The sequence below is a fragment of the Lissotriton vulgaris genome, chromosome 11 (assembly GCF_964263255.1).
Source record: "Lissotriton vulgaris chromosome 11, aLisVul1.2, whole genome shotgun sequence".
Taxonomy (NCBI): domain Eukaryota; kingdom Metazoa; phylum Chordata; class Amphibia; order Caudata; family Salamandridae; genus Lissotriton; species Lissotriton vulgaris.
The window spans coordinates 171011166-171025950 of NC_141699.1; the positions used below are offsets into that span (position 1 = coordinate 171011166).

The following is a 14785-nucleotide window of genomic DNA, read 5'->3' on the forward strand; positions in this document are numbered from 1 at the left end:
CTCGCTATCTGCTAGAATGTGCCAGTAGATCCGCCAGAGCCGCATCCTAAGGGATAGGGACTCTTTTACTTCTGACCATTACTCATGTAGACCTGTTTCCAGATGGAAACTGCCCTTTAGAACCACCTGGTTTCGGGGGGCTATTTTCAGCATGTTTTAAAGCAAATAGTTTCTAGAATGAAAAGGTTAGTTGTGCCAGCTGGTTCCTATTCCCCACCACACCTCTTCTTCCAAACTCGCACTTCAAGCTGTAGCTCCAAGCTGATTACTACCCACCCTTTACCACCCGTGGGGTCACATGCAAATGGTTAAGTTGCACTAAGCCGCAGAAGAGCTGGTGCACATTATCTGAGTTCCTGGGGTAGGCTTGCGAAACGTTTCTGTCTAAAGCTGCCTTTGGAAGATGCCAAATCCATTTCTAGAATTGAATTCATACATGCAGATTTGTTTGCTCTTTCTTTTTTAGATTAGCAAAGAAATATTTTAGTTGGATTTACTCCATTGCAGTGATCCCTTTCTATTGTGCTTGCTTTTCAGATATAAACTGTTTTTACGTAATTAAATGTCAAACGTAAAGCGCAATTACACACCTTATGTGGCACTTTCCTCCCAGTAGTTAATGTCTTGAAAAAATGCTCATGGACATTTAGACCTGCAGTATATAGACTCAATATCCTTTGATGCATTGGAGAAGGGGGCCATAGTACAGTGACACAAAGGGCCCAATTGACAAAATTGGCATTTTGTACTACGTAATGTAGTTTTACAGTAGTGCTATTTACGTACTACGAAATGCAACTCAGAAACCTACAGGTGGAGAGTGAAGATCTCCACCTCTGCCTTTGAAGTGAATTGGTTATTGTGTTTTTAATACTACACTTAGATAAAAAACAAAATTAAACTTTATAACGTGTTCTAAAAAGTATTTACATTGATTGCATATTTTCAACCACTTTTACTTAAACAAAACTTAAAATACTAGTGAGGATGGGCAATTTTTTAAAATGTATATAACAGTTAGAGATTAAATTAATATTTGAATTATTTAATGCAAATTTACATTTTAGAATTTATGAGCTTGTTTATTATATTCAAATTTAATAGTGTTTTTTAAAATAATTTTACATGTATATTTTACATTTAAATATTTGTAATTATTTACAAAAGATCCCTACCCTTTCCTAAAATGAAATCACCAACAGGTGAAAAGTTACTAATTAATATCTTTACATTTGTAAAATCAGTTTTACAGGCCCTAATTAGAGGGGGTGGAATCACAAATGTCTACACCTAGGGGTACATCTCCACTCAAAATTGTGAGCAGCAAAAAAAAAAGGATAGCGTTACACCTAGTTACAGGAGTAGATCTACACATGTCACATGTGTAAATGTCCTCATGTAAATTTACTTTTGTGAATTTAGCCCCTAGTACTGGACACAGCTTGTGAATATTCGTAAACTTCTTCAACAGCCCCACTCTGCACAGGGATTGCACAATGTTGCAATTCTACTTCCATTACAGGCAAAGACCATGTGTCTGGTGCATCAAACACTCTACCTTTATTGTCTTGCATCAGCCTTAGTGATACAGCCGACCCATGTCCCTTTTACTGAAAGCAAAGGTTACTAGTGCCTCATAAGTTATTATCAAGTTAATCAATTAGGCCCCTCTTTTGTAAAGAAGCACTTGCTAAATGTGGATTGCTCATTTCTCGCATCACGTTGAGTTGCCTGGAAGACCTAAACTTGAGACAGACCAAACGATCCTGATAAGTTCTTCTGCATTTTAATTTAACCTCCTGTGAACTCCCTAAGAGTTTCAGATTTATAAATAGGCTGCACCCTGGGATGTGTCAGACAATCATTTTTGATAGGGATAAATAGTTTCTTAAAGCGCTGAGCTGACACTGTACTTGATCAGTCCACCCTAGAGACATCCATGTAAAGCTGTTAGTTGCCACTACTAGACCTATTCAGTGGCATTGATTAAAATGATGGCAAGTAAACGTAACATAATGTTTATAGATGAAGGACAACAGATTAGTAATGTATCTTGCCCTTGGTTTCACTCTACATAAATTCAAGAAGAATAAAGGTAGTACTTCTCTCAATCAGTACAGGGTGTCAAGGGTGGCTTCATATAGCCATATGATTTGGACACAGTATTAGGAGCTCAGTCTTTATGTTCAAGAGTCATACATGCCAACACCCCCCCCCCCAATTCAGGCAGGAGACTACCGATTTCAAGGCTAGTCTCCCGCCTCCAGATTCCTGCATTCAAAAACCTGAATCCTCGGGGAGCTTCAGCCGGGACTTGGCTAGTGAGCCTCAGAGTATTTGCTGCCAGTAAACTACTCCTGCAGGCTATATCTCAATATTTTTGTCACAGACTATCTGCCTGCAAAATCTAAAAATATCAATCCTACCAGAAGTCGGATGACATAGTTCAATGAGCCGACAACCATGGCATGAGTAGAAACAGCTCCATGCTCCTGACGCGTAAGGAAGGGGAAAAACATTTATCTGCGTTTCTGATATCAGAACCTGCCAGCAGAACATTATGTCCCACACATGACAGTAGACTTGATTCAGGCCTTGATAGAAGTCAATGGAAGAAAAACATTTTCCAATTTTTTTTTTTTTTAATCTCCCACTTTTCTCTTTAAAATGTTGGCATACATGAAGGGCTGCACTCCTCCTGCCTGCTTTTGACAAAGAAGCTGTAGTTCTCTTTCTCTTGGACATGCAGGCAACCTACTGACTTTGTCTTTTGGTGGAGAGTGAAACTTCAGTACCACATTGGGCATCACCCTCAAGAAAATGTGTCCCCACTGTTAAATCTATGGGATTATGGTCATTTCAACGGTGTGGTTACCATTGCCGGAGCAAAGCCTTTGCACATAGAAAACCCCAAATTGTTTGGGTGGATGATCCACCTAAAGACAAGGATGGGTGTAGGGACAGGGCAGTGTCTGCTTTCAAAACTTAAATCAGCTAACCTCCAAATGTCTGCTATAATGGATCTCTCATTAATATATGAGCTTTAAATGTTCATAATCGTCGGGGTTGGAATCCTCAACACGCTCATAAAATAACAGCTTAAAAACATTGCAAACTAACATTAAAGCTGTAGTTGATCCCTCTTATTTAATTGTGGTTTTACAGCCAGCGAGTGAATAAATCCTTATCTCCACTCCCAAAAGGAGTGAGTCACAAGTTGAGCACTAAAAAACATAGGTTTTACTTTACAAAAGTATTACACGTCCCTATAGGCTCTGCAGTATAATCTATTTAGCTTTAGCAATATAGCAGGCTGTTCACCCCCTGTAACCGTGACAACATTCTTGCTCTTCATAACACAAGAAACTAAATACAGTCTACTTGAACATTGCCAAAAGTCTAACCTCTTGAATGTCTACTTAGCCATTTACTGCCATTTTTCCAGCCAAGATGTGAATGAATGGGACTTAGGTCTGTTATTCCTATTCAGAAACCATATGCATTGAAACAGAAGGTTTATGCTCCTAAATGGAGGTTCATACCTTTCTTCTGATGAAGGGACAGATACGGTGTTTCCTTTCACTGTTCTGTAAGAGTTATGTCTCTCTTATGGTTGTTGTGAACTTAAACTTAAACTTAAACATCAGGTCTGCTAGTCGCACACATCATTTAAGGAAGAAGACAAATCGTTTAAACATCTTGAAAGGGAGAGGTTTAAAGTCTGTTGTCTGATTAAGGCATTCTCCATTAAGTCTCACCAGATTTTGAGAATCTGTCCACTTCTTTTTCAATGGCATGATTTAAAAATTAAATCTGTCATTGAACCAACATCGATGTCCATGCTCCAACAACAAACTATTAAATAAAGCCCAATCCAGCTTCAGGTTGAAACAGTGCCAAGTCAGCCACCCTACAATTGTAGACGTCAGAAAAATAAAAGATCTTTATTACACACTTAATGCCACACATGCAGTATGTAAGCGGTAGAGTCTATGTAACTGGTGCTGGGGCTACTGCGCCTCCGGATGCCACTAATCCTTCTGCTCCCCATCGAGTGTCCCCCCTTTGCATTAGGGTGAACCTTCTTGTAAATTGAATTGACTCAAAACACATGAATGAAGGCTCGTGCAGGTTACCTATTTTCCATGTGGAAGGACTGAGTTTAATACAGTCACACATTTTCAGCTTGTATAGTCTCGCCACATGCAGATCTTTCTCAGCCATGGCACGTACTCGTCGGTAGCTTCTCAGTGTTATTCTATGGCTAGCAATCTACAGCTAATAAAGGTCAGAGGATTACCTCTACCCTGAGCATTGATTTGAGACAGTACTGCTTCAGCTCCCTTGTCAGAGGTATTCATCTGTACTGTGAAGGGTAGACTGTGGTCCGGGATCTTCAGTAAAGGTGCATTGCACAGTACTCTCTTCAGGTCCTCAACAGGTTTTTGACACTCCTCAATTAAAATAAACTTCTTGGGATGTTTCTTGGATGTCAAAGGGGGCCACTATGGTTTCTTGAAAGGCTCTCCTTTGTGTAAGCAAGGTGAGCGTCTCCTGCTCCAAGATAGACTGAATCTTGGTATCCAATGGGCAAACCTTCCCATTACCCACCCAGTGCCCATTATAGACTACAGTGCACTGCCCCGCTTGGTACTTGGTTGCCCTCAAGGTCCATTTTGCTCTCTGTATCCTGACTAACACATGTTCTACTTGCTTCATCTGTTCTTCCCATAAATTGCTAAACACCACAATGTCATCCAATTAGGCCAATCAAAACTCTCCTAACCCTGTTAGAACTTAATTCACCAGGCTCTGGAAAGTGAGAAATTTTCAACCCAGAGGGAATTGCCTAAAACTGTAAAAACCCCTGTGGTGTAGAAAAGGAGGTCTTCTCCTATTTCTCTAAAGCTTTTAACACCGAAAACTCCTGACACGCAGTCAGCAACGCTTTCAGGATTCAACACTCCTTCATCAGCACTTGGCAAGCCTGAGGATTTTTCATCGCTTGACCCATGTATTGCACCATCACCTTCCTGAGGCCAGTCACATATAGTTCACCACACCCACCTCCTTCTCTGGTCAAGGTGAGTGAGCTATGTACTAGTCTCTTGGGAAAGAAACCCATTCTCTTCTGTGAAGTCTTCCCATAAGCAAATAAGAGACGTGGCAGAAAAAGGCTCAACTTCCTTCTGAGTTTCTCTGTTAGAGAGCCCATCATGCTCTTAAGGGTTTTGTTTAGGCCTCTCCACTAACAAATGGGTTTATGGATAGGTCAATGTGGAGAAGTGGTAGGTTCCACTAGCTTGCACCTAAATCTCTGTCAGACAGGAGGAGGTAAAGTAGATTCCTCAGTCATAAATAACGACTTTGGAAATCCAACCCCAGAAAAGATGTCTTTGAGAGCCCTAGCTACCACCTTTGAATTCATGCTCCTTAGAGATACCACCTCTGGATATGTGGTGGCATGAGCGACCACAACCAAGATGTGATTGTACCCTTATGCTGAGGGAATGGGGCCAAATAGACTAACAGTGTCTATACCCATCCACTCCGATGGAACACCTAAAACTGGCAGAGGCACTATAGCTGCCTTGGTCCTATCTCCTGACTTAACATTCAGTTAGCAATTGGAGGCAGTTCTACCAACCCTTGCAGTGTCTCTGCGTATCCCTGGCTTGTAGAAAAGAAGGTCCAAGGTGCCTGGCCAAGGGCATGTTGTGGGCCAGTGACAACAGGAAGTTCCTGTGCTCTGGTGGAAACATTAGCCTCTTGCTGGCTCCTGGCTCAGGATTCACAGGCTCACTACAAAGCCGTCCATCATATCAGCCAACACAATGAATCCCAATATTCCTTTGCTGACCTATTCTTGAGCTTCTTTCTGAAGTCCCACAAGTGTAGGACACTAATCTTGTGACTCACAGATTTCCTTCCGAATGGGTTCTCCAGCAGTTAACAACCCCTGCAGCTCTTGCAATAACAAGATTTAAAACCTCTTCAATTTTGAGTATCTCCTCATCCTCTTTGGCTGAAGCAGGGGCAGTGGATGTCGTGACTTGCGCCTTCCCTGAACATGCTCTGATCCTCTTACTAGCCAGTTCTGGCCTAGAAAAATGTGAAATGGCCCCAATCTCCTGAAACTGTTGCGCAATTTGTGCTTTAGTCAACACAGCTGGTTCAATCCATGTAGGTTTCTGGTACTAAACCAGGAGCAATCAAATCATTGCCCAAGTGGCATCCAGCACTTTGCTCACCTCTACATCAACCATAGCCAACTTGCCATTGATCTTTACCACAGCTTGGGCAATCAATACTCCATGTCCTCTTTACTGCCTACTAAGCCTATGCCACTGGCACCAGGGAGAATTTCCTTGGGATTGAGATACTTCCACTCAACCATAGTCAGTTAAACTCTCAGGGCAGGAACTTTCCTCCCATTGACTGTAACTTCTAGTTCAAGTTCAAGAATTTATATAGCGCACTACTCACCCAGAGGGTCTCAAGGCGCTTGGGGAGGGGGTTCATTATTTATCGAATAGCCAGGTTTTAAGTTCTTTTCTGAAGGAGATATAGTTCTGTGTAAGGCGGAGGTGAGTGGGGAGTGAGTTCCAGGTCTTGGCCGCCAAGTAGGAGAAGGATCTACCTCCCATGGTGGATCTTTGGATACGCGGCACTGCGGCGAGGGCTTGATTGGAGGATCTTAGTTGGCGGGAGGGTGTGTAGAAGGACAGTCGAGTGTTGAGGCATTCGGGTCCTAGTTTATAGAGGGCCTTGTGTGCGTGTGTGAGGAGACGGAACGTTATTCTCTTGTTGACGGGGAGCCAGTGGAGGTCTTTTAGGTGGCAGGTAATGTGGTCTTGGCGAGGGATGTCCAAGATGAGTCTCGCTGATGCGTTTTGGATGCGTTGGAGTTTTTTCTGTAATTTGGCTGTGATTCCGGCGTAGAGGGTGTTTCCGTAGTCTAGTCGACTCGTGACCAGTGCGTGGGTAACAGTCTTTCTTGTCTCGGAGGGGATCCAGCGGAATATTTTTTTGAGCATACAAAGTACGTTGAAGCAGGAGGATGAGACGCCGTTGACTTGTCTGGTCATCGAGAGTGAGGAGTCTAGGATGAAGCCAAGGTTAAGAGCGTGGTCTGTGGGTATGGGTGCTGTGCCCAGAGCCGAAGGCCACCATGAGTTGTCCCAGGCAGAGGGGGATGATCACCTCCGTTTTGTCTGAGTTAAGTTTTAGGCGTCTGTTTTTCATCCATTCGGCTACTTCTTTCATTCCTTCGTGTAGATTGGTTTTGGTGGTGTTTGGGTCTTTGGTGAGGGAGAGGATCAGCTGGGTGTCGTCAGTGTAGGAGATGATGTTAAGGTTGTGTTGACGCGCGATGGATGCGAGTGGACTCATGTAAACGTTGAAGAGGGTGGGACTGAGTGATGATCCTTGTGGTACACCACAGATGACTTCGGTGGCCTCTGATTTGAATGGGGGAAGTCGGACTCTCTGAGTTCTCCCAGTTAGGAACGAGATGATCCAGTCCAAGGCTTTCCCTTGTATGCCGATGTTGCTGAGGCATTGTATGAGGGTGCTATGACAGACTGTGTCGAAGGCGGCGGAGAGGTCGAGTAGGATGAGGGCCACTGTTTCTCCGTTGTCCAGTAGTGTTCGGATATCGGCTGTAGCTGCGATGAGGGCTGTCTCGGTGCTGTGTTTGGCTCGAAAGCCGGACTGTGAGGGATCGAGGGAGTTGTTGGATTCAAGGAAGGCGGCGAGCTGGCTATTGACGGCCTTCTCAATGACTTTGGCAGGGAATGGGAGGAGGGATATGGGGCGGTAGTTTTTAAGTTCAGAAGGGTCTGCTGTGGGTTTTTTCAGGAGGGCGCTGACTTCGGCGTGTTTCCAGCTTTCTGGGAAGGTAGCAGAGTTGAAGGAGCAGTTGATGACATCACGGAGATGGGGTGCGATGATGGAGTCTGCTTTGTTGAAGATGTGATGGGAACAGGGGTCGGTTGGCGAAACCAGAGTGGATGGAGTTCATTAGGCGAATGGTATCATCAAAGGTGATTGGGTTCCAGGCGCTGAGGTTGTTAGAGGGCGGTTTAGGTTCGGAGGGGGGTGGAGAGGGTTGTTCGTTGGAAATGTTCTCGAAGCTGTTATGTATGTCGGCAATTTTGTTGTAGAAGAAGGGGGATAACGAATCGCAGAGGTCTTGGGAGGGGGTGATGTTGTTTGAGGCTGCGGTGGGGTTGGTGAATTCTTTGACGATGTTGAATAGTTCCTTGCTGTTATGGGCGTTGTTGTCGAGTCGATCCTTGAATGCTGATTTCTTGGTGGATCGAATCAGTTGGTGGTGTTTGCGGGAGGCTGCCTTGAAGGTGGTCATATTGTCGGTGGTTGGGTTTTTTCTCCATTTTTTCTCGAGAGTTTACGGCATTGCTTCTTGGATTTCTTAAGGTCATCGTTGAACCAGGGGGCCTTTTTGCTGTCCTGTTTGTTGTGATGGTTTTTCAAGGGTGCTAATTCATCAGCGCTGTGAGTGATCCATTGTTTGAGTTTGGTGGCAGCTTGGTTTGGGTCTGATGGTTTGAGTTTGGTGGCAGCTTGGTTTGGGTCTGATGAGAGGGCGGGTGGGTTTTGGTTGAGCGATGTGAGGAGTTGGTCGGTGGTGATTTTGTTCCAGTTTCTTCGAGGAATAGGTTGTGGGGGGTTGTGGGTCGAGGTGGTTTTGTAGCTGAAGTGAACACAACTGTGGTCTGTCCAATGGAGAGCTGTGGTGCAATCGAAGGAAATGTATTTGCTGGAGGTGAAGATTGGGTCGAGTGTATGTCCGGCTACATGGGTGGGGGTGTCAACAAGTTGTTTGAGTCCGAGATTGGCCAGGTTGTCAAGAAGGGTGGTGGTGGTGTTGTCGTTTTTCTTTTCCAGGTGAAAGTTGAGATCTCCTAGTAGAATGTAGTTCTCGGAGGCGAGGGCATGTGGGCTGATGAAGTCAGTGATGTCTTCGCTGAATTGTTTACGGGTTCCTGGGGGCCTGTAGATGAGGGTACCTCTAAGTGTGGTCCTAGGGTCGGTGTGGATCTGGAAGTGGAGGTGTTCGGCGGTTGTAAGGTTATCGTCGAAGCTGATCGTGATTTTGATGTTGTTCTTGTGGACAATGGCGATGCCTCCTCCAGTTTGATTGGTGCAGTCTTTTCGGGTGATCTTGTAAGTGTCCGGGATGGCTATGGCGATGTCGGGTGTTGATGATGCGTTCATCCAGGTTTCTGTAAGGAAGGCGATGTCCGGTGAAGCAGTGTCGAGTAGGTCCCAGAGTTCAGTTGCGTGTCTGTGGACCGAGCGGGTGTTCAGCAGGATGCACTTCAGATGGTTAGAGTCGGAGCTGGGTTTGGGGGTAGTGCAAATGGTATGGATCTTGATGCTGGTAAATTTGCAGGAGTGGCAGGCAAAAGGACCGTGGGTACGTCCTGGGGCAGTTTCGAAGCATTGTGGTGTGCGTTCGGGGTTAAGGGCTAGGAGGGTCGAGGCGTCATACGTTAAGCGGGAGGAGTGGGGGTTGCGGGGGCTAGGGGGTATGGCGCTGGGCGCGGTCCAGGCGCGGACGGGCTTACCTTTGGCGCACCTTCGGCGCGACCGCTGCGCGTGAACGCTGCGCGCACTAACATCGGTCATATGTGGATATGGGAAGGGGGAGGGGCGAGGGAGGGTCAGCTGGGAGGCGGGAGTGGGGCGGAGATTCGGGTAGGGAGGCACAAACAACAACAACAGATTAAACAAAATGGCAGCGAGCCAAAATCGCCACAGGGTTGGGGCACAGGCAGCGGCACAATCAGGGAGAATCAATGAGCACAATACAATAGAGTACAATCAGGCACAGTTGAGGACAGTTCTACAGCGCACCCAGGCAGTCTCGCGCTTACAGATGATCACGCTAATGCAAGCAGTCAGGCAAACTAGCGCCACGCAACAATATATAATGCACGATCTCTGGCAATGGCAGCAGCGGCAGCAGCTAGGCGAGTAGGCAGGCAGCGGTGTGGTTAGAAAGCGCTACGATACCACTTAGAGGCGGGGAGCTGCGTGAGGAGCGGCTGTTTCTGCTGGAAGCAGGGAGGTCACAGCGAGACACACGGGGATCAGGGTAGAGAGAATCAGTGGGAGGGAGGGTCAGCTGGGAGGCGGGAGCGGGGCGGAGATCCGGGTAGGGAGGCACAAACAACAACAACAGATCAAACAAAATGGCAGCGAGCCAAAATCGCCACAGGGTTGGGGCACAGGCAGCGGCACAATCAGGGAGAATCAATGAGCACAATGCAATCGAGTACAATCAGGCACAATTGAGGACAGGTCTACAGCGCACCCAGGCAGTCTTGCGCTTACAGATGATCACGCTAATGCAAGCAGTCAGGCAAACTAGCGCCACGCAACAATATATAATGCACGATCTCTGGCAATGGCAGCAGCGGCAGCAGCTAGGCGAGGTGGCAGGCAGCTGTGTGGTTAGAAAGCGCTACAACACCACTTAGAGGCGGGGAGCTGCGTGAGGAGCGGCCGTTTCTGCTGGATCACATCTGCTGAAACACATCACATTGTGTTTTGGTAAATGTGCATCATGGCCTCTGGGAATTTCTCCCAAATGTTATAATGTCCCTCCTTGCGTCACCTTAAACAAGTAATCACTTTTTGCTTGGAAGAACCTTGCTGCCCCTTCTCCTGGTGTTGTTCTTGACTTGGAACCCAATGCCCTTTCTGCTTGGGTGCCACTTTGTTACAATTGTAAGGTCTCTAGTCCCAAACTTATAGTGTAAAACCAGTTTATTGAGAGTTCCTTTCTCTTCTTGGCTTAGAGCTGTGCTGCTCTAACCCTTTGATAACCATGCTAGCTGATCTCCTGTCAGCCAACGCTGCAAGTTTTTTGGGATTATTCTCTGTCAGATATTGCGGGCATTGCCTGCGTTTGATACAGCACTCCTTCTTTAGTTTCTCTGTCACCATCAACTGGTTAAGGCAAGAAACTCTTTGGCCTCCCTCCCTCTCACCCACCAAACAACACACCATGAATCTGTTTCGAATGGAACACCATCACTCAAACACAGATACCATTCCAAAATATCTTCTCAACGCCAAAACACCACTCAACGCCACAGAACCACTCAACACCACAGCACTACTCAACACTACAGCACCACTCAATACCACAGCACCACTCAATACCACAGCACCACTCAACGCCACAGCACCACTCAACGCCACAGCACCACTCAACGCCACAGCACCACTCAACGCCACAGCACCACTCAACGCCACAGCACCACTCAACGCCACAGCACCACTCAACGCCACAGCACCACTCAACGCCACAGCACCACTCAACGCCACAGCACCACTCAATGCCACAGCACAACTCAACGCCACAGCACCACTCAACACAACAGCACCACTGAATGCCACAACATCACTCAACGCCACAGCATCACTCAGTATCACTCAATGCCACAGAACCACTCAACACCACAGCACCACTCAACACCACAGCACCACTCAACACAACAGCACCACTCACCGCCACTGCATCACTCAACGCCACAGCACCACTCAACGCCACAGAATCACTCAGCACCACTGAATGCCACAGCACCACACAATGCGACAGCACCACACAATGCCACAGCACCACTCAACGCCACAGCATCACTCAACGCCACAGCATCACTCAATGCCACAGCATCACTGATCGCCACAGCATCACTGATCGCCACAGCATCACTGATCGCCACAGCATCACTCGATGCCACAGCATCACTCGATGCCACAGCATCACTCAACGCCACAGCATCACTCAACGCCACAGAATCACTCAGCACCACTGAATGCCACAGCACCACTCAACACCACAGCACCACTCAACGCCACAGCACCACTCAACGCCACAGCACCACTCAACGCCACAGCACCACTCAACGCCACAGCACCACTCAACGCCACAGCATCACTCAATGCCACAGCATCACTCAATGCCACAGCACCACTAAACGACACAGCATCACTCAACACCACAGCATCACTCAACACCACAGCATCACTCAACACCACAGCACCACTCAACACCACAGCACCACTCAACGCCACAGCACCACTCAACGCCACAGCACCACTCAACGCCACTGAATGCCACAGCACCACTGAATGCCACAGCACCACTCAACGCAACAGCATCACTCAACGCCACAGCATCACTCAGCACCACTGAATGCCACACCACGACTCAACACCAGCACCACTCAACACCACAGCACCACTCAACGCCACAGCACCATTCAGCGCCACAGCATCACTCAACACCACAGCATTACTCAGCACCACTGAATGCCACAACATCACTCAACGCCACAGCATCACTCAGCACCACTCAATGAACAGGACCACTCAACACCACAGCACCACTCAACACCGCAGCACCACTCACCGCCACTGCATCACTCAATGCCACAGCACCACTCAACGCCACAGATTCACTGAGCACCACTGAATGCCACAGCACCACACAATACCACAGCACCACTCAACGCCACAGCATCACTCAATGCAACAGCATCACTCAACGCAACAGCATCACTCAAGGCCACAGCATCAATCAAGGCCACAGCATCAATCAAGGCCACAGCATCACTCAACGCCACAGCATCACTCAGCGCCACAGCATCACTCAGCACCACTGAATGCCACAGAACCCCTCCACGCCACAGCACCCCTCGATGCCACAGCTCCACTCAATGCCACAGCACCACTCAACGCCACAGCACCACTCACCGCCACAGCACCACTCACCGCCACAGCACCACTCAGCGCACAGCATCACTCAATGCCACAGCATCACTCAATGCCAGAGCATCACTCAACGCTACAGCATCACTCAGCACCACTCAACATCACAGCACCACTCAACGCCACAGCACCACTCAACGCCACAGCACCACTCAACGCCACAGCACCACTCAACGCCACAGCACCACTCAACGCCACAGCACCACTCAACGCCACAGCACCACTCAATGCCACAGCACCACTCAATGCCACAGCACCACTCAATGCCACAGCACCACTCAACGCCACAGCATCACTCAACGCCACAGCATCACTCAACGCCACAGCATCACTTCAACGCCACAGCATCACTCAACGCCACAGCATCACTCAACGCCACAGCATCACTCAACGCCACAGCATCACCCAACGCCACAGCATCACCCAACGCCACAGCATCACCCAACGCCACAGCATCACTCAACGCCACAGCATCACTCAACGCCACAGCATCACTCAACGCCACAGCATCACTAAATTCCACAGCATCACTCAGTACCACTGAATGCCACAGCACTACACAACACCACAGCACCACTCAACACCACAGCACCACTCAACACCACAGCACCACTCAACACCACAGGACCACTCAACGCCACAGCCTCACTCAACGCCACAGCCTCACTCAACGCCACAGCATCACTCAACGCCACAGCATCACTCAACACCACAGCATCACTCAACGCAACAGCATCACTCAGCACAACTCGACGTCACAGCACCACTCAATGCCACAGCACCACTCAATGCCACAGCATCACTCAACGCCACAGCATCACTCAACGCCACAGCATCACTCAACGCCACAGCATCACTCCACGCCACCGCATCACTCAACGCCACCGCATCACTCAATGCCACAGCACCACTGAACGCCACAGCACCACTCAATGCCATAGAACCACTCAACACCACAGCATCACTCAATGCCACAGCATCACTCAAGGCCACAGCATCACTCGACACCACTGAATGCCACAGAACCCCTCCACGCCACAGCACCCCTCGATGCCACAGCTTCACTCAACGCCACAGAACCCCTCAACGCCACAGCACCACTCAGCGCACAGCATCACTCAACGCCACAGCATCACTCAATGCCAGAGCATCGCTCAATGCTACAGCATCACTCAGCACCACTCAATGCCACAGCACCGCTCAATGCCACAGCACCGCTCAATGCCACAGCACCACTCAATGCCACATCACCACTCAATGCCACAGCACCACTCAATGCCACAGCATCACTCAACGCCACAGCATCACTCAACGCCACAAAAACCAAAACGAGCACCAATATTGCTGACTAGTTGGATTTGGGTCTAAGCTGACCTCTTGAACTACTAAATTAAATAGTAACTCTCAGGACACTTGTTTATCCGGAACAAATCCGATGAATTGAATTTAATTGAATTAACAACACATCAACGTTATGAATGTTTCAAATTAATTAGAAAACATTGCTTATTTCACTCCACATATATACATGTAACAGTTCACTCACTCCAAACTTCACATACAAGCACTCATACAAACCATACTACAAATAAATATGTACAAACTATACATCAGTTAATAGTTCAAGTATTTACAATTCCATCTAATTACATATGCAAACATAGCATTGGAACATACTGTGTCACTTTTATTATCAACAGTGTCTTTATTTTAGCACAACGTTCCTAATGCTGATTGACAAGGGTCTACGCGTTTCGATCACCCCTAGTTGTGGGGAGATCTCGTCAGGACCACGTAGCTGTGAATGAAAGGGGGAAAAACATAAATGAGTCTACCGGAAGCCTCCCTAAACGCTTCAGAAACCAAAAAAGGGGGAAATTTGGTCCTACCTCAAAGGTGCTCGATTTCTTTTGGACCACAAGGCTGTAATTAAAACAAACTCAACTTAGTTCCAAAAGCCTTTAGACTTAACTACTCT

At 47.4% G+C, this 14785-nt stretch overlaps 1 protein-coding gene across 8 annotated transcripts in view; it reads left to right on the forward strand.

The window, feature by feature from the left end:
• The window catches only part of ACAD10 (acyl-CoA dehydrogenase family member 10), a 627389-nt gene that overhangs the window by 601815 nt on the left and 10789 nt on the right, over window positions 1–14785 (forward strand). The gene's annotated exons all lie outside the window — the stretch shown is intronic.